This window comes from Coenobita brevimanus, chromosome 106, assembly GCF_032717465.1.
Source record: "Coenobita brevimanus isolate Jiangsu-jjx chromosome 106, ASM3271746v2, whole genome shotgun sequence".
NCBI classification, from domain to species: Eukaryota; Metazoa; Arthropoda; class Malacostraca; order Decapoda; family Coenobitidae; genus Coenobita; species Coenobita brevimanus.
The window spans coordinates 3,408,050-3,430,285 of record NC_137059.1 but is presented as its reverse complement, the minus strand read 5'-3'; positions in this window follow the sequence as shown (position 1 = coordinate 3,430,285).

Below are 22,236 nucleotides of genomic sequence, written 5' to 3'. Positions count from 1 at the left end.
GCCACATAACACACTAACACACTTCACACTGCCACATTTCACGCTAACACACTTCACGCTGCCATATTTTGCACTATCATTTCTCACATACACACATACACACACACACTTTCCTTCTACCTCACAGACTACTAATATGAAACCCTTTAGCATGGTTTTATCCATCTTAGAGGAGATCTGTGGTAGTTGACAGGTTTAATGGAGACTATTTACAAGCCATTTACCTGTGGAAATTACATCTTAGTCAAATATAATCATTACTTTGTTCTAAAAATGAAAATAAAATGGCGTTATGAACCTGCAGAAGGCAAAATTTTTAAGGAAAACGTATGCACCTGTTTTGATGCCAATTATAGATATTTTAATGGATAGTTATATAGATATTTATAGATGTTTATGCACGATATTTTAGTGACGAGCTCAAAATGTGGCATGTTGTATGTCTGATGCTCACGAGTCTTACACTAGTGACTGTCAAAAATTGTGGTCTTTCATAGTCTTTTGCCCTCTTAGTTTTGGCGGCTTAACATTAAATGAAACACTGAAAGCAGCCTATACTTTTTCTATCTATCTATCTATTGCCAGACGCCTCAATCCCGTTTGAGGTGGCCACAAACAAATCGCCTCCAAGTCGCCCTGTCCCCCGCCATTTCACTGCCCTGCTCCCAACTCACATCCCCTTCTCTCATATACCTCTCCACCCCATCCCTCCATCTCATCCTCGGCCTCCCCCTCCCTCTTCCCCCCTCCACCTCACTCACATACACTCTCTTCGTCAGTCTTTCACCCTCCATCCTCTCCACATGGCCAAATACTTTTTCTATTTATATTTTTTTTCATGTAAGGAAGAAGGAACCAAAGGCCATTTTACTGGATACCCTAATCATAGGCCTCCTTCATTTATTCATTTTTCCCTTATTTTTATTTTCCTTTTTCCTTTTTCCTGCTTGTTCCTGTATATTGTAATTATATGGATACTATTTATTGATTTTCTTTTTCAGAGAGAAGGAACCAAAGGCTGAACACCTACGCAAGGTAGCACATGTGTACAAAAGCAAGCCAAAGTCAAGCCCATGCCTGGACACACTGCGTTAGAAGAATGGATGTAGAAGGCAGGAAGAGAGGCAGACTGAGGAAGAATGCTCAAGACGTGAAATTCTGGTAACGCAGGCGAGTGATTACAAGACTCAGCATTTTCACATCATCAACCTCTTCATCTGGTGACGTCTTATTATTCTCTCTCTCATCAGACGATTGTGTGTGTGTGTGTGTGTGTGTGTGTGTTTGTAAAGGAAACCCATTAGCTATGATGATTTCTCTTCAGCTGGAAAAATAAAATAGATTACTATTAGCTGAAATATATACTTTCTTTCGGTCACAGCGTTCATCGAGCAAGTCATAAACTGTTTAGTTTTGCTGAGTTCTTCTGCGTTGAATATAGCTGTATAACATTAGCTAGAAAGCGCAGAGTGTGCAATTCGCATCAAGAAGTCTCAATATCTGATCTCGTTGTTAGTGCATCAAGATAGTTGCGTTACCCATAAAATATCGTTTTCTGTCTTGACTTTATAGAAAATAACAATTATAAGGCTAACTATGTTATAATTTTCCTTCTTGCAATAGGCATATTTCATCCTCCTACTCTACCCTGCCTTTGCCTAAACAGACCTACCCTACCTTACACTACCCTACCCCAGCCTACCCTACCCTAACTTTAAATTATACCCTTCCCATACCATACCCTAACTTTCCGTAACCTACCATACCCAGACGTTCCTGTCCGTACCCCACACTACTCTTCTCCACCCTACACTACCCTACCCTACTGTTCTCTATCCTGTACTACATTACCTCAACTTACCTTAACCTATCCTGCCATAACCGAGCTACCCTACCTTGACGCACTTTGTTTAACCTCCTTACCTCTATAACACCATTTCTGTTTTATTCTTTCTACCTCCAGGAGACTTTCTTCAGCTCTGGACATACTTTTCCAACAAGAGGGGTTAGGTACAGCCATCATCAATCCCTTCACTCTCAGGGGATACCTGTGAGGGACCTGATGGTGTACACTACAACATGATAAAACATGTCCCAGACAGCCCTTTATTTTCTTCTTAGAATATATAATAAATACTATATGGTCCACTGGGAGCTTCCCTAATGAGTGGAGACAGGCCCACCTCCTACCATTCCTTAAACCAGGCAAATCTGGGTCGTCACCTGGAGATTATCGCCCTATTGCTCTTGTTAGTTGTCTATGCAAACTAATGGAACGTATGGTAAACTCTCGTCTAATGTGGCATTTAGAATCACGTGGTGCGATCTCGCCCTAACAATATGGTTACCGCAAGGGGCGGAGTACCCTAGATCCCTTGATGAGGCTAGCAACCTTCATCTGACAAGACTTCGCTAACTCAAAGGTGGTCATAGCTGTGTTTTTTGATCTCGAGAAGGCTTATGATACAGTCTGGAGGTATAACATTCTCCGTGTCCTACGACACTCTGGAATTAATGGCAATATGGGTGTCTTCTTACAGAACTTTCTTTGTGACCGAACCCTCTGTGTACGCCTTCAGAATGTCTTATCCCGGTCTTATGTACAGCATGAGGGAGTCCCACAGGGATGTGTGCTTAGTACTACTCTTTTTGCAATAAATGATATCGTTTCATCTCTCCCACATGGTGTTCGTGCTTCATTATACGTAGATGATTTTGCCATATATGCAGCTGGAGCGGATGTCTTGGCCTTACGAGCCCTACTTCAATCAGCTATAGATGCTGCTGCAGGGTGGGCCACGGATCATGGCTTTAAATTCTCCTCCACGAAATCCTGTGCTATAACTTTTACGAACGTCATTCAATCCCTCAACCCCCTCTTTCACTATATGATACTCCCCTGCCATATCGTTTGTCAGCCCCTTTCCTTTCCCTGATCTTTGAGTCTCGACTGACTTGGTCCCCGCATCTCACTTCCCTCAAGACCTCTGCTTCTCTCGGAGTTCAGTTATTACAAACTCTCAGTCATGTGTCCTGGGGTGCAGACCGTACAACTCTGCTCCGTCTCCATACTGTCTTAGTTTTGTCGAAGATTGATTATGGCTGTCAGGTTTATGCTTCTGCCTCATCTGCCTCCCTTTGGCGCCTAGATTCTGTTCACCATCATGGTTTACGTCTGGTGTTGGTGCTTTTCGCTTCACCCCGGTTGCGAGCCTGTATGCCAAGTCGGGTACGCCCGCTCTGTCCTCCAGACGTGACAAGCTAACTCTCCGTTATCACATTCGTCCTCTTCAACACCCATCTGCAGGTTTCCCTTCCTTTGTTACGCACCTCTCCCCTCTTTTTCCGCCCTCGTTAGCTTCATCTATTCCTTGTAGGGTCTCCAAATTACTTACATCCCTTTCTTTCCCTGCTATTTCAGTTCTCCCTCCGCGAGATTCTATGTTCCCGCCTTGGCTTCTTCCTCGCCCTACTGTTTGTGGCTCCTTGCTCTCTCGCCCAAAGTCCTCTTCCCCCCATAGGAACTCTATCATCTTTTTAGGGATCATATGCTTTGTCACTCCTCAGCGACCCCAGTGTACACAGACGGCTCTAAGTCTTCTGTAGGCTCGGGTTTTGCTGTTCTTTTCCCAGACCATACCTATCAGATCTGCCTTCGCCAGTATTTTCATTGCTGAACTGCTGGCCATTTTACTGGCCCTTCGTGTTATATACCTATCAACTTTACACACTTTTGTTATTTTCACAGATTCACTTAGTGCATTACTTGGTATTCAGTCTATCCCAGCCAGCAACCCGTGTTGGAGATACAGGAATGGTTGTTCCGTATTACCACCGGATTGAAGTCTGTCTCCTTCTGTTGGGTCCCAAGCCATGTTGGGATACCGGGTAATGAGAGGATTGACTGCCTGGCACGTACAGCTGTCACCTCTCGCTCTGTCACACCTCGTCCTATTCCGGCAACTGATTATTTCCCGATCGTTACCCGTCTCCTTGGCCAGCTGTGGCAAGCAGAATGAACGTCTACAACTGATAAAAAAACTCCGCACCATCACACATACTGTCACTCCCTGGCAGTCGTCCTCCCCTCGCAACAGGCGTTGGGAAACAGCCCTAGCCCGTCTGCGCCTTGGCCACACGCGGATCACACATGCCTTTCTAATGTCAGGAGGCACTCCTCCTATCTGTCAATGTTGCCAGGCTCCACTCACGGTTCACCATCTTTTGCTTGACTGCCCTCGGTTCCACGCCGTGCGCAGACGGACTCTCCCGTTCCTTTACTCCCTTGGACGTCCCCCTACCTTAGCCGATCTTCTTGGTAACTCCCCTGTGTTTTCCATCACACACATCATGCGCTTCCTATCTCAAACCCGTATTTTGCCTCACATTTAGTGTCTTCCCCTCTACCTTTATTCCACCATAGCATACTCGTCATTTTTATGCAGCGGTTTTAGTGCCATATAGTCCTCCTGGGCTTGATGCTAGTCCTTATTACTTACTATCAGGGGATCTAAACTGAATAAAATCGTGTGGTTAGCTAGAACAAAGAAAATAGGTCGTTCTCGGTCTGCAGGTATTAATGTTTGTGACCCATCGTCTTGAGAGTTTTATATATATATATATATATATATATATATATATATATATATATATATATATATATATATATATATATATATATATATATATGAACTCACTGTAACATGGGATCTCTTGGGCCGAATTAAACAGTTTGACGTTATCTAAAACAAAGTAAATGAGTTGTTCTAAATCTGGAGGGGTTAATGCTTCAGTCCCATCATCCTGAGAGGGTTTTCTTAAGTTGCATGAAATAATCTGAAGCCAGCAAAGAGTGAAAATGATGTCCGTAGATTTAGCGCGCTGTGTCCTACCTGCCACAATTCGAGTCCTGCAGTGGCCAGATGTTTTTATATCAAGTAGACTTTATCAGGACGTAGATTAGTGTCTTATCCTTAAATGTTCTGGACTAATGGTAACCTAGGCTCGTGTCCCTACGCTCCAGTAAATTAAATTAGTTAGTTACCTGCATGATAATGAATGCTTTATACAATCCCTCCAGTCGTGCAAGGTAAAGCCCCAGCTGAATAAAATCGTCTTCTTTTTGCCAAAATTAGATATGTCTCTGAGCTGTATAATTATAATTATTATTATTATTATTATCATTATTATTATTATTATTATTATTATTATTATTATTATTATTTTTCATAATGATAATAATAATAATAATAATAATAATAATAATAAAAATAATAATAATAATTATTATTATTATTGTTGTTATTATTATTGTTGTTGTTGTTATTATTATTATTGCTTTTACAAGAGATGATAGTAAATGGAAGTCAGACTGAGAAGGACAATGCCAGAGTTGATCATTTGTATATATATAATAGAAATAAGAATATCGGTTATTTATTCCGTAAGAGAACTTTGAGTAGTCAAGAGTGTGTAGTTAGACGGGTGCTACGTGCCCTCTGTTATGTGTGAAGGATGCTGGTAGATATTGGAGGGCAGAAGTTGAGAGAGAGAGAGAGAGAGAGAGAGAGAGAGAGAGAGAGAGGGAGTAAAATAAACAGCATCTTAATTTTTTTACTTGTCTTTATTTATATCTATCTCTCTACAATTTATCTATTGAACTATCTATCTACCTATCTAACTCATCATTTTATTTTGCAGTCTGTTCTGGACATGAATATGAAGCCCGTTCCTGAAGTCAGCCAGTCCTCCCACGCTCCGGCAACCTGATGGCACAACGCAGCATCACACATCCGTAATTTATGTGATCTGTATGTATAGTTTAGGCCCCGTCCGTCACTTACTCACTAATGTTTTTTTTTCGGATCTTGACCCTTTCCCCTGTCCAGACCCCTCCCCCCCCCCATAGGATTGCCCCATATGCCCTCATACCCCCTTTGTCAGACTCAGAATCATCATCATCATCATCACCAGTCCCTTTAGCTATAAATTTAAAAATATATATATATATATCAATGGCTTGGTTTTACTTTACATATGGACAACTAGGAACAGAACAATAAAATAATAATAATAATAAAAATAATAATAATAATAATAATAATAATCTATTAATTGATTGTGAAAAAAAATGGTAAATGACAAACATGCAAGCTAATAATATTTTACAACATAATTTTGACTCACCTGTTTCAGATTATAAAAAAATGTAACTTTCTCACAGGTGACAAGTTTTATAGCCAAAAAGAAAGGGGGGGGGGACAAAAACCAAAGCATTCAAATTTTTTTTAAGCTGATCTCGACTACCTCCGCCAAAAAATATGAAAGAAAATATAATAATTTATTTTGTTTATCAAAGAAATGAGTCCCATACCCCCATATGTTGGTCCCCATATCCCCAGGGGGTGTGGATGCCCCCTCCCCCGGTTAAGATCCCCAATCGTAGGCTTTACATAGTCTCACATGGAAGCCCTAATGGTCTTGCATCTACGTAGTACTTTGTAATTCTATCTATCTATAGCCCGACGCCCTAATCCCACAACTGGTGGCAGCAGACAAAACGCCTCGAAGTCGCTCTGTCGCCTACCATTTGACTACCCTCCCCCCAACTCAATCCCCCCCTCCCTCATATACCTCTCAACTCCATTCCTCCACCTCATCCTCGGTCTAACCCTCCCTCTCCCTCCCTCCACCTCACCTACATACACCCTCTTAATCAGTCTTTCATTCTCCATTCTCCCCACACGTCCAAACCACCTCAGTGTTTTTCTCCTAATCTTCTCAACCTCATCCACATCCACATCCACCCCACAACGTTCTTTCACTCCTTCATTCGTCAACCTGTCCCTCCATTTCACTCCACATGCTCCTCTCAATTAACTCATTTCCACTGCTCTCATACTTGTTCCCCTCTTGCAAGGTCCACGCCTCGCTTCCATATGTCAGGGTAGGGATCACAATACTATCATGCAGTGACTTCTTAACTTCCATACTCATCTCCCTATTTCTCATCACTGTTTTCAGTCAACCAACAACCTTCCTTCCCTGCTGTATCCTTTCACGCACTTCATCCCCCAACGTTCCATCCTTACTCATCACACTACCCAAGTACTTGAATGCACTCACATTCTCCATATCCTCACCATCCAACCTCATGGTACTTTCTGTGACTTCATTCCTCTCAAACACCATAACTTTACTCTTGTTTACATTAACTTTCAGATTCCTCTTCCTACACACTGTCCCAAATTCATTCACCAAACAATTTGCAACTCCCATTCATCTTCATTCAACAATACTGTATCATCAGCAAACAGCAACACCGGAATCTTCCAACTCTCACCATCATTCATTAGAGCCACCCCCACATCCACTGCCCTACCTTGCACCTCCTTTACAACCCCATCCATGTATATATTAAACAGCCATGGAGACATCACACAACCCTGTTTCAGTTCCACATGGAGATCAAAGAACTCGGCTCACCATCCACTCGCACCGTAGCCCTAGCTCCTTCGTACATACTCTTCACAGCACTCAACAATTTACCCTCCACTCCATAATATTCTTAATACCTTCTACATACCTTGCCTATTTATTCTGTCATAAGCTTTCTCCAAATCCATGAAGGCAACATACACTTTCTTTCCCTTCTCTAGATACTTCTCCACTAAACATCTTAGAACAAATATCTGATCTACACACCCTTTTCCCTTCCTAAATCCCGCTTGTTCTTCTCCAACTAGCTTCTCTGTCATATGCCTAACTCTATCAATGAGTATTCAACCATATATTTTTCCAGTCACACTAAGAAGGCAAATACCCCTATGGTTACCACATACGTCTCTCTCCCTTTTTCCTTTGTATTAAGGAATAATTATACCTGATTTCCAGTCCTCTGGAACCCTTCCCTCTTTCCAAGCCAATCTACACAACTTCCATATCCACTCCACAACAATCTCACCCTCATACCTAAGCATTTCACAACACACTCCATCAATTCCTGGGGCCTTTCCCAATTTAATATTCTTCATCGCTTCCACTACTTCCGCCCTACTGATCTCTTCCTCCCTCCTCTCAACTCTTCTTCTCCCAGCCATTCCCCAACCACTTATACTCGCACTGCTCTCACTCTCCACATTCAGCAAATCCTCAAAGTGCTCCTTCCATCTCCTCAGTTTCTCTCTCTTCTCCACCAACAATCTATTATTCCTATCTTTCACTCCCCTACTATTTCCCCTTTCACACTGCCTTACTTTCTTTACCTCCTTCCAAAATAATTTCTTACTCTCCCTCCATTTCACACTCAGATTCCTCCCAAACTCTTCATCCACTTTCTTCTTATTCTTCTTCACCAGTCTCTTCACCTCCCTTCTGCTCACATATACCTCTCTCTTCTCTCTCTCATCTTCTCCCCTACCTCTACTCGCTAGCCATTCACTATATGCCTTCTTCTTTTGTTCCATAGCTAGTTTCACCTTATCATTCCACCATGCTGTCCCTTGCACACCCTTGCATCTCCTCCTCACTCCACAAACCACCTCACACGTTGCGCCTCTCTCTTCCGTGAACATCTTACATACGTCTACCACCCCTTCCATCTGCTCTAACTCATACCTTTGTAATTGATATATATATATATATATATATATATATATATATTTCAAAGTCTTTAATGATTGAGTCATTTTGAGTTCATACTTATATTTAATATGCATTTTTCAGTATTTCTACAGTTTCTCTTACTTTTGGCAAATTTACATTAAATTTTATTTAATATTTATTTTGATTTATTTTCCATCAGTTTCATCTATTTTTACTTGCCTTTTGATTTTGATTTTTCCCATCTACATAGCCAATATATATATATATTTTTTTGTCATTGTTAGTGCATATTCTCATAGCTTTGTCCCTTATTCCCTTTCAATCCGGGTGTGATTTTTTTTTAGCATATTCCTTGCATCACCAGACGATTTTCCTCAGCTTGGAAGAGTGGCCTAACAATGCAAGGTTAATGAAGGCTGTATCTAACCCCTACAGATTCTAATGTCTCCCAAGTTGAAGAAAATCGTCTGGAGCGATAAGAATGAGCATGTCATTGTGGTGAAGGGGTTACTGTTTTATTTTTATGATGGATGGATGGATTACTACTACTACTACTACTACTACTATTGTCTATGTTAGTGAAGATATAGTAAAATGCTTTAATATCCCAATTTCCTTTGTAATACTCATATAAACATTTTTTGGAGATAAATATAATCAGAAAGAAACTTCAAACATATTGCTCTTTTTCATTGTAGGTATATAAAAACAGTACAGAAATATAGATTTTCTTAGGTAATTTTTTTAAAGATATACAAAATATACCATTCAAATAACAGTGAAATAACCCCTTCAGTCTAGTGACGTACTTATATGTAGGTTATATATTTGACACCAACAGACGTTTCTCTCTCTATCTCTCTCGTCTAACCCCTACAGTTCCATTTCCAGTATTCTTTCTTTAACCCCGGTCTAATATTCTCTCTCGGTAATCTTTCCAGTTCCGATATTTTCTCGCTCTCCAACCGCTACAGTTCCAGTTCCAGTATTCTCTCTCTCTTTAACCCCTACAGTTGTAATTTCAAAATTCCCTCCTTCTCTCCCCCTCAATGTTAAATAAAATCGTCTGAAGGGAGCAAATACTGTAATACTGAAATCGCTCGGATTGAAAAGGGTTAAGAAACGTATTGTAAATTATTAAAAAGAAATAAAAAGGGAAAAACGAAAGAAAAAATAATATGAAGTTCCAGTTTTTACTTTATTTATACATTTTTCTTTTGCTTTACTTGGTCCAGATTTTCGACCTTTAGCAGCTCATTTCACGTACCTCGGTGACGAGGGAAAAAAAAGTGCTAACGCACTAGTATAATTTTCAAAGCACTTCTTCGTGACTAGCATTAAATTGCAGTCTGAAATATTCTAAGTGGCCTTAGAGATTTCACAACACCTTCCATAGCGAATAAATCTGGACGTTATATATTAGTATCCCATATTAGGACTGATACCAAATATACTGTACATTAGTATCCCCTTCCCGTTTTCCTTGATGCCAAAGAAATAAAATACAGTAGAAGTTCCAAGCGCAATCCCATTGGGGGTATCAGTAGCATAGTCAGTTTAATATTGGCCTGCTAATACACAAAGACCCGGGTTCAACTCCCGGCCAGGATAGAGGTAATTTAACTGAGCCCTTACACACACACAGACTGACACCCAACAGATGGAGCCACACATCACTTCGCACACCCACTACACGGACACTCAAGTCTCCACACCTACCAAAGCACACAATGAATGCCCACATACATGGCCAATAAGAGGCCAAGGGAAGAAAAGGGGGTTTTATTTACTACCAGCACCCTACACCCTTTTATAATTTTGCAACCTACTCCCCCCAAAAAAATATTTTTAGTTACCATCACTCAGGCCCCTACAACCCACCCACCTGAACAAAATCATCTGGTGTCAGCTGGAACAATGTGCTAGAGTTATGTCCGTCATGTGAGGGGATTAATGGTGAGTATATTAACTCTCAGACAGGCTCCTATGACTCACAGCCAAATAAAATAGTCTGTGTCAGCTGGAATTGAATACTAGAGTTGACTCGAGGATTTGGGGGTTAACTTAGTCATTTATTAACCCCCCAAGCATCAGGGAGTTAATAAATGCCTAAGCTAACCCCCTAATGTTCAGGTCAACTCTAGTATTCCACTCCTGCTGACAGATCATTTCATTCGGATGAGTAAGTCCTAGGAGCCTGAGAGAGTTAATACACTGTCACCATTAACCCCCCCACAAGACAGACATAACTCTAGCATATTGCTCCAGCTGACACTAGATGATTTTATTCAGCAAAGAGTAAGTCACAGGAGCCTGAAAGAGGTAACAGATTATATAACTTACTCACTACATGTTACTGGGCAAAAACATTACTTCTGAGACTTATAAAAATATTCAGAAAAGATCATACAATACTTACAAACATATAAAACCAGGCCTGAACATATATTAAAATATGCTATTAGATCTGCAGTCTGATTACAAAAGCTAATTATGAACTCAGATTTACTATAACAAATTACAGACAATATCATATGTGTAAAATGATGCTAGCCAAATTACATCAGGAGGCAAAACAGGGGATAGAAGAATAGAGCAGAAGACACCACAGCCAAATCCAGGGCACACCACTAAGAAATAAGAACAGGGCAGGTCACTGGCAGGACAGGGCGGGGCAGGACATAGTTGCAAGGCAGTAGGGCAGGGCAGGACATAGTTGCAGGGCAGTAGGGCATGGCAGGAAGAGTATGGCAGGGCATGGTAGTGAGAGGGCAGTAGGGCATCTCAGGAAGGCGATTGCAGGGCAGGGAGGGGATGGCAGGACTGAAAGGCTCTGGCAGGGAGAGGATGACAGGGCATGGCAGAGGTCAGGGTCTGGTGGACAGTATGTGCACAGTGGCACAGGAAGATGACAGGGTTGGATAATGTAGGATAATAGGTGGGGCAGCGCAGAGTAGAGAGCAGGGTACAAGGCAGTGTGAAGTACAGGACAGGGCAGGGCAGGGCAGGGAAGGGCAGGGAAGGGTAGGGCAGGGAAGGGTAGGGCAGGGCAAGGCAGGGTAAAGCAGAGGGCAAAACACAAGGCAGTGTTGGGTACAGGGCAAGGCAGGGCAAAGGACAGGGTAAGGAAGGGAAAAGGGGAGGACCAGGAAGATACCTGAGCAGGGTGGTGGTGGTGGCAGTGGTGGTGGTGGAGGTAGGGTTGCTAGTAGGGTGGTGACAGTAGGGTGCAGACATGATTTAATTACAATTGGTAATCATAATCACTGGCATCGATTCCATTTTTTAAAAGAAATTATAATCATAATCAATTGCAGTGTCTCTATAGTCAAAATACTTTTAACTGATTCCATTGAACAAGTAATTGTAAAAATTATTATATAATAACTTCTTGCCAGCTATAAAGGTCAAATTTATGCTCTCCACAGAAAACACTAAACATGGGGGAAAATAAAATGGAAAAGGCTCATTCTATTTCTGACTGTGACTTCAACTGTAAAGAATTAAAGAAATACTGAAGAAAAGTACAGAATCCAAGTGTTATGCTTGTCAAACTTCTCAGATGGGGGAACTGGGGACGAGAACCAATCATGTTCAGCTGTGATGCTTGGCCCGGCACCTTGCCAACGAGATAATTGTAAGTTTGAAAATACAGCATTTTTACACAATTACACTGATGCAGCTATATCCTTAAGGGGGGAGGGGGGGACAATAGTTGGAGATATTCATGAAAATTCTACTTTACTTTCAGTTAGCTACTGAAAATTCAGCTGACAGTGAAAGCATGACTTCTTGATATAAACAGATCTTGAATTTGGCTCTCATTCTTTTGGCGGAACAATTATTGTTGGTTTCTTGCATTTAGTTCCCTCTTCCTTACATAAAGAAAAAATGTAGCAACCTGCTGATATATTTTAAAATAGGAAGAGTGGCTGCCTGGGGCTTGCATGATGGAACTAAAAAGGGTGGAGGCAGATCAGTAAGGTTATGTTCTTCCATGTCATTTGCTGCACTGATATACTGGTAAATTGTACCAACGTTAACTTCTTATTATGCCCAATATTCAGTCACATTTAAGCTGACAAAACATCTGCTTGGCAACATTAGTCTTTCGATAATGTAATTTGTCATCATACTCAATCAGAAACCTTTGGAAATGATACTGTAATTAATTCCAAGGTTTTATGAGTGAAATTGTAATCATAATCATAATCAATTCATGGCTGATGAATACTAACATATCTGGTTGGGTGAAGGTGATGGTGGTGGTAGGACAGGTGTCCAGGTAATGGTGGTGGTGGTAGGGAGGGCAGCAGGATTGTGGTGGCAGTTGTGGGGGCAAGGTAGTGATAGTGGTGACAGAGTGGGTTGCAGAACAGTGCAGATGGTGGCAGGGAGGTTAGGTGGGTGGTATGGTGAGGAGGAGAAGGAGGGAAGACGAGAGGAAGAGAGGAAAGAAAATGAAGAGGAAGGAGAAAGAGTGGATGGAGGGAGGGTGCCTAATACAGCAAAAAACTAAAGTGAAAAAAATTACAAATACATTTCTTTCATTTGTGGTATAATGCCTACAAGAGATATCATTGGTATAAGTTTCATCTTTTAAATCTGAGTGGTGCAAGTAAATGATTCTCAAGAAACTGTTTGTTAAAGCATTAAAGAAAATTAAAGGGATAAAAAAAAAAAAAAAAAGGTCAATGTGAAACCCTTATCAGTATTCCTCATACGAGATACTTTCACTTACACATTTTCGCTACAAATCTATCCATCAAAATATGAACACTTTTAACATTACGTACTTCTTAATTAAGCAGTAAGGGTAAAACGTCAACAATCAAGGTTATATGAACTACACTTAATGCCTGTATTAAATGAGAAATATATCCTACTAAAACTCTATCTACATTTAGATATAAAACAGGGACATATTTTGATACTTATATCCAGTCCTAAGTATGATCCTTAAATAAGTGAGAAGAAATCTTCTTGCACGGACTTAACCTTAACTTCAAGCAATTTTCACCTAACCAAATTTTACATGAAAACATATAAATTGATGCAGGAAATACTTTTTGTTGGCATTATACACAAATGAAATAACAATCTTACATATTCAGTTTGTAACAGTGTGCAAAATATGCCTTTATGTCTTATTAATGTATTTAACTATACTAGCTGCTATTTTGGTTTATATGTGGGCAGTGTACATGCAAAGGTGGTGCTGGAGATACACCTTCATGTGGTAAACAGATATAAGCAGGCCATGTCCAGTGAAAAGGACCAGACACTCACTCACCGACCATTAAAGACCTTAGAATCCTGACTTCACCTCACTGGTCTATCTGCACATATTTTTCTTGATATATGTATTTCATCACCTACTTCAAGACCTTCCCATGCCAGACTATCCCCAATGCAACAACAGCTGGTGCTCTCAATGAAGAAGATCCCTTATGGCTAAACACACACACACACAAAGGACAACCAAGGGGGTCTCAAATGAGAAAACACATAGAGTAAACATCCTAAACAACCATCACTCCCCAACAAGAACTTCACACAAACTCAATAAGGCTGCCTCCTCCCCCAGCCTCACTTTATGCACCTCTTCACAACAGTCATTTCATTTCCATCTGACAGGATTGCATTACTCTCACTAACTGAATGTTGTTATGGGTGCATAAAATTTTGTGAGCCTTAGTCAAAGGACAGGAACGAGTATCCTTGGTTACTGGTTAAACTGACCCACCAGTCTGACTACACTAGGCCATTAACTGGGCTGAAAAGAAGTTAGGGGTTTGTCGGATGAAAATAAATGTGTTATAGCCATTCAAACCACCATGGAATAGTGCTAGACCTCTCAATGGACCACTGCTGAAAAAAAAAAAAAAAAAAAGCAACCTTCATCCACATGAAATGTGAATGGAATTGTGTTATTAAAAGCATATGATTATCATTTTATAACACTGTCCATTGACCCCACCCTGCCAATGGATGTGGTCGCCGATTATTATAGTAATTTTTCTTTTATTCAGTTTCCTTTTTATTTCATGTGTATTTTTTTTATATTTCGCATTGTACATAGCAACTACCTAGCCACAACAGCCAATCAAAACCTACACCGCTAAACAAAGTGCCTCAACAACATCCCTCTTCCTTCTCTACCCTACACTATACTCAATTTTTTTTTCCTCTACCAAATCAGTCTCCATCCAAAAGGGACTGTTGTGAAATGCATATACTATTTCACATGTATGTTTATATGGATGGGTAGGATATATGGGTAGGATGTTAGGTATGTAGACAGTTGGGCAGACAGTCAGGTAAGTAGGTAGATAAGTTAATTGGCAGGTAGGTAAATGGTTATGTAGGTATGTAACTGTGGCAAGATGTGGATGTGTAGGGAGTTATGTATATAATTAGGAAGGTAAGTAAAAAATAGGTCTGTAAATGGGAAGGTAGATAGGTAATTACTGTAGGTGAATGAGGAGGGATGTAAGTAGGTAAATATGTAAGTATTTACTCCACAAGTTTTCCATACACATTTGCTCCACTTAACTAACTCCAGCTCCACTACTTGTACGTGGCATTCATTTCTCTCTCTCTCTCTCACTAGAAACCCCCAGAATTGATCAGAAACCACCAAAATCTAACCCGACAGACACCAACATCACCATCAACAATTACACTTAAAACAATCCATACACAAAGAGAAAGCATCAATATGGGACAACCATCAATAAAGATGCCCAGTAAATAGCCTTCAAAAGTCTGACTAATCCTTACAAGCATACTGATATTAGCACTACATGGACAAACCACTGGTACTCATGGTACAGAACTTTAGAACTTTATACAACATATTCTGCCCAACATTATCATACTATTGCATTCTACACAAAATAATCTACTTAGCATTATAATACTGCATTTTTCTGAAAATATTAATTATTACAAAATGAGCAGGGAAACTTTTAAGCAATCAGCAATATGCATGATCTTGAAAAATATAAAATAAAACTTTGCCAAAAATATGATAAAGAAATTCAAAAAATTTTTTTAAAGCATTTCCCCATTTTACAGTTCATCAGGGCACATCAAGATATTTCCACAACGCTAATGGATCTGGAAGAGCTGAAGATGACAAGAAAAAGGCACATTCCCACACCATCACAGGTCCATTAAAAAAAAAAAAAAAAAAAAAAAATGTACATCATTACAAGGCAATGGGAATAAAAAAGAAAGAAAAAAAAAAAAGTCATCATTATCCATCATTAGGAATAAAAATGCAAAAGATAATCTTTCACACATAGGGTGAAAAATGTAAAACATCTACATTTCTATCTATCTATTGCCTGACGCCTCAATCCCGTTTGGGGTGGCCACAAACAAATCGCCTCCACGTCGTTCTGTCCCCCGCCATTTCACTGCCCTGCTCCCAACTCACACACCCCTCTCTCACATACATTTACTGTAAGCTAATACAAAATAAGCACTATGGCTTCTGCCTGTAAGTCCTTGTTATATGTCACCATTTTTATGCACTGTTTTTCTGTTAAGTCACCAGAAAATTATGAAAATATTGCCACTTATATTTTCTCTGATACCAGTTAGTGTGACCCCAGGATCACCTAAAAGTCAGAGTGAATAATTTAGAAACTAAATACTGAAATTTAATGAAAGGACAATGTGAGGTTCTTACAGATGTGATTTGAAACTCCAAATTTATCTTTACACCAGAAATGATCTTCAACTGCATTATCTTTTTCATATCAATCAGCAGATGATGTATGTGTGTGTGTCTTAATACCAGTACAGTAATCTACTTTTGTAAGTGGCAACCTTAATTAATTTTCTTAGTTCATTTACCAAAAACTCAATCAACTGGTTCTACATGTATACTAGTAATGAACACCAGCACACACAGAGAGGGTAGACAACGATTCAAATCCAAAAAGAAATGCATACTGGCACTGTTTTCTTGTAACTGATATGCTGTGAGGGAGCGTAAGTAATGGCACTGGTTTGATATCGGCAAAAATGTTGAAATACGTGAAATATTGCTTCTGTTACTGCATTACTTCAGATGAGTCTAGGGCCAAAGCAATGGCAACCACCAATTAACAACACCAAATTTATGGAAACGTAATACAGGACTGCCCATACAAAACTGGTGTTGTGGGAATGTTTCAGTTTGTTAGTGTGGCAAACGCAGGTATTCTGATGACTTTAAGCAACATATAATCAACTATAGTCGTTTACTTTAACTAGGCTTAAAGTTACCATCTCACCATCGTGAATACTGAGTTGCAGCAAGAGATTAATAGTAAAATCTGGTGCTAGTAATAAAGATATTCCATGGAAAGGATGCTGAGATTTAGTGTTGTCCTATTCTGACATTGAATTACAAGATATACACTGCACAAGGTCAAAAAATCTCCACTTAAACTTAATGAATTATATGCAATCAATGGAGACACCAAAGCAAGTTCAGATATTTAACTTTATGGCCACCTAAGCAAGTGCAAAATTTGGCTTTAAGAAATAACTAATCAACCATCACTCGATGGGAGTAAACAAGCACCACTATGGAGTAAGAAAAGGGTTACAGGAAATAGAAAATGATGAAAGGTAGGCACTTGTAATGCTGACTGAGCTGTTCTACACATCATCATTATAATTATCATCATAATCATCATCATAAGTCATATTAATCATCATACTCATCATAACAATCCTCATCCAGACCCCTTCTTCCCACCAACAGATGGTATAAGATCCAGAAAGGAAGAAAAAACACAACACTTGAGTTTTATAATATACATTATGGACCACCCTGTATTTTCAAATATGTACTGTAACATACAACAAGGACTAACTGTATACAATGGTTATGCACAGCCATGAACAAAAGTTTGCCGACAATCCTCTGTCAGTATGAGTCTTGCCTTCAATATATCTCATTACTCTCTAAACAACTAAGCATCCTTTCTCACAATCTTCTTGTTGATGCAAGAGAATTTCATGTGAGGGCAGTGATATGACCAGATAGTGAAGCTGCCTGGTTACACAAACATCCCTCAATATCCTTTCTATCCTCCAAAAGGAGGATGGTACTACTTCATATAGTTATCACATTAAATACTTCATGCAACACCCTGCGGGGAAATGACTAAGTACTTTTGCTCATGCTCATGACAACTCTTGGTACACATTACGTAACCTGTAGCAGCATACAGCTTTCCAGCTGTCTGTACCCTTAGTCACTTTACTTGAACATGATCTAGATCCCTTAAATTCTGATGATGGTAAGATGCACTCTGACTGGAGGTTTGACATGATTACTCACCAAGGAGATTCATTTCAACCTAATAACTACCGCTCAATGAATTTCATGCAACCACAACAAGTTGTGAGACAGCTCATTTCTACTTGGTAAAAACAAATTGATAATATCACTATTACCCATCATTCACTCACATGATGTGGTGCTATCTTCAGATAACTACAGTAAGTGACATGCCAAGTGACTTCTTACAACCCAGGATACCATTTACTACACTGTGGTAACATACATGCAAATGGACACACAGTGATCTAACGAGTTAAGGTGCTCCAACAGGATGTGACCCATAAGGGATTACATCACTAAGTAACTTAGTCCTAGGCCTCTATGCAAAGGGGGAAATTAAATACTGGTTAATGAATGGGTGGTTGTGAATATGCTGTCCAGCATCTGACAGATGTGAACATAGTGTGTAGCATCTGGGTTACGACAGCCAGATAAGGGCGATGGCCCATCATCGAAGCATTGCATGGACTATAAAAACTGTAGGAAAAAAAAAAAAAAGAGCCATTATAGCGACCCCCTCAGTAAGCATGACAACCCCACATAGTCTACGACACGTGGCTGTCGTAAGCCAGGACTGCATAAATGTCTCAAGACCTCTTCCTCCTCCATGCCACTCATCCTTCCAATATAGTGAGAACCCCTTCTCTCTGTAAACATTAGAGCTCCAGAGCCCTACACATACCGATGTTATAATGGATATCTGACTGGCACACAATGGTGGGTTGTGTGTATTGTGCAAGTGACTGACCCAACAACCCCAGCTATCATCCAATAAATGACTACCCCATTAGAAGCATAGGGACCTGGGGCCTGGTTATGTAATTCACTGGAATGAAAAGTCAAATGGTTTCATACAATCCAGGAAACATTTCAACTGTATTTCCAGGCTGATTTACTGGCCACACTGACACCTTTTTCTTTTAGATATAGCCATATCACTCCCATGATCAACAAAAACTTCACTAACCTATCACTGTTGCTAAATGTCATAAATGGTGGCCATTCCTACACCAAAGCTACCCATCATAAACCTCCTTGACCATTTACTGAATATTTTAACTGATTCTACTCTTAGTTTGCTGCTACATTTTTTTTTTTCCTGGTACTGTTGCACTCTGTCATATCACTTCTGTGGTTGTTTTTTATGGAAAAATCAGGTCAATTACCGACAAGAAGGACTGATCTCGCACTGATAAGATCTGCAAACAGTGAACAAAGCTCATACTATGGGGTAGGATGCTGTGTGTAACTGAAGGCAGGGCTGGAAGATGTACAGTAGTGGTGACTTAGAAAGTTCAATGAGGAATTTTTAACATGGATAATGTTGGAAGGATATGTGTGTAAAAAAAATATTCCAGTAAGTGGAAGTTTTTGAAAAATTATTATCTGACTCAGGGCGTTGTACTTTATACAATATGCTATAAACGAAATGCTGAACTGAGTGCTTGATATGAAAGAACTGGGTAAACTAAGGGCGATAAGATACTGTCCTAAACTGTACATCTCTAATACAAATAATCATGGAAATATTACAGTAGCTATATCTCTAAATACTAATAATAATGTTCATCCATCCATCCATCATCCAATCCCACATTGCCCCATGAGGAGTGCAGGAGCCTGGGGCTTGGCAAGTTGGTCCTGACATATAAGATGAGAGTGGCCACCCTCACTCATCCCTGAGTGGCATTATGTGAGCAATAAACCCCAACCATCCCTTGGATATAAACCTACACAGGCTCAATACGACTGGAGCACAGCAATTACCCACTAAACCACCAGGCGCCATAATTTGGTTAAATGGTTACCACCCAGCATAGTAAATGGTTTCCTGGTGTACAGGAAACCATTTGGCTTGCCACTCAATGTAGTCACCCATAGCCAGAAGGAAGAGGAAAGAATCACAGAAAAAAGGACAGAAGAGGGAGTCTATAGTCACCCGCAGGCAGAAGGGCGAGGAAAGAATGAAGGAAAGAAAGACAGAAGAGAATGGATGGAAAGAAGGATGGAGGAGAGGAAAGGGCAGACACCCTACAGCAGCACTACATAGAGTGAGTGGATGATGAGTGGATGATTCATCAAAGGTGTACCTCCCACATTTGAGAAGGGTGGAGGTGGAGGTACAATAGTAGCTTTGGGATGGTTGTGGTGGCAGAGGGAATGATGTGATGGTTGTGGCAGCTGGGGTGATGTGGTGGTACCGTAGTTGCGCTGTGGGACGGATGTGTAGCTGTGGTAGCTATGGGATAGTTGTGATGGTTACGGCAGCTAGGGTGATGTGGTGATACTTGCAGCAGCTGTGGTAGCTGTGGCCCCTGAAAAAAATAGATGCTTTAGTACTATAGTATGAACATAAGTTCATCTTTTCACCATGGAGGGTTAAATATAAGCCATACTGTACTTAATTTCTTTAGTACATGAGATTATTGCTGAAGTTGTAGCTATACCTTCACATGGGGTCACTGATATAACCATGTGGCTCCCCTGCCCAATTATACAATCATCCCTCAACTTCCTCTGTACTCCCTAAATGAAGGATGGAATGCAGATGGGCAACTTCAGCTGGCAATCAACTGGGTTCATATCCATATAAGCTGGGATTACAATAATAGTATACTGTGATAATATTATTAATACGGTACTGTAATAATAATAATAATAATAATAATAATAATAATAATAATAATATGCATGAGTGAAAATTTACAAATTCTTCACTGTCAGTCAAAACAGCAGCTTTCTGAGCTTCTTCCAACCGATTCTGCGTGCGTGCATGTGTGTGCGTGTGTGTATTGTTGCTGTTGCTGTGGCTGCAAGCTCAGCTGAATGTGAACCTTGTGGAATACAGGCTGAATCTCCTGTGCAGTCTTCTATCCTCCTTCTCAAAGATAGGAAAGGTGACCAGTGTATGTTTAACCAGGCTGAGGACCAGCCTAATTAAATCAGTGCCATTACATGAAGGCATCCCTCTCCACCACAACTGAGATAGCAAGACATGGATGTTTCCCTAAATAACCTCTACATTACTTACGCATTCTTCCTATGCTAAATACATTTAGGTGACAGCTGCAAAAATACAATAAATAATTGGACTGAAAGGGTCAGCGAGCAATTTCTGTGTAGTTTACTGTAAAATTCTCCCTTTCAGTTTGATGATGTACCTTAAATTTTCATTAAACACTAACAAACATGGATTTAGGGTGGGGTGTGGGAGGCATATGACCCCCTTTTTTCCAACAAACCAATGATACTGTATTATAAAAAAAGAACAATATTTTTTATCAACAGAAATGCAATCAATACCTTATATAAATGTTATCACAGGATCATTTAAATGACAAGAGGACTTTGGTACGGTAATAAATTCTGAGGAATCTGGTAATAAGTCAGCATGAATTCAAAACTTGTAGCAATTCTACTTGGAATTACACACATCCACTGCATTTTTTCAAAGTGCTTAATCTGGCCCTGAGATGCTGTAATGTTATGGTGTAATATTGTAAACAATATAAATTGTTAGGCTTATGAAAAGTTGCTATGAAGCCATCCATTCCACCTACTTGTTAACTTCAGTTGATTCCATCTGTTACTGATGAAGCTGAGGTTGGCCTTCGCTCATACTGGGTGGTATTTCGTCCTTCCCTTCCTTTCTGATGATTTCAGGAACGGTGTTGTGATGATGGATGGGGTGTCATGGCGTCAGTGGGTGGTTGGGTTGATCATTTAATCATAAATCCAGCTGCTTCTTGCAAGTTTCCAGGCTGGGCGAACTCATGTTCCAGATCCCTAGTGGGAGGAAGTTGAACTGCTGAGATCCAATGGAGATCCTGGAGACAGCTAAACAGCTGGGCTCAGTTGTGAGTGAGAGTTGTGAAACTGTTTCTTTCCTCACTGTGTGGTGCTGTGGGTCTATCTGATGTTGCAGTCTCTCTCTCTTCTTGGATTATGGTTTAATACCATCCTTATATCTGGTACTCTGCCCTCCAGGATCTTACACATATACATTTTATTACTCTGTCGGGTTTCCTCCTCCTCTGCAAGGAATAGTTTGAGCTGGGGTTGTCTTTTCCAGTAGTGGAGGTGCTGAAGCCCTTTGATTCTACTTGTGAAGATTCACTGAGTGGTCTCTAAGGATTGCTATATCTTGTATTTTGCGTGGGGACCAAAGCTGACCTCGGTAATCTAATCCAGTGAGGACATGAAACTTCCACAGGAGTGTTAATGCAGCTCTCCTCCTATGTGGTGAAAGCTCTCTAAATCCACACATTCATGCTTCTGGTTGC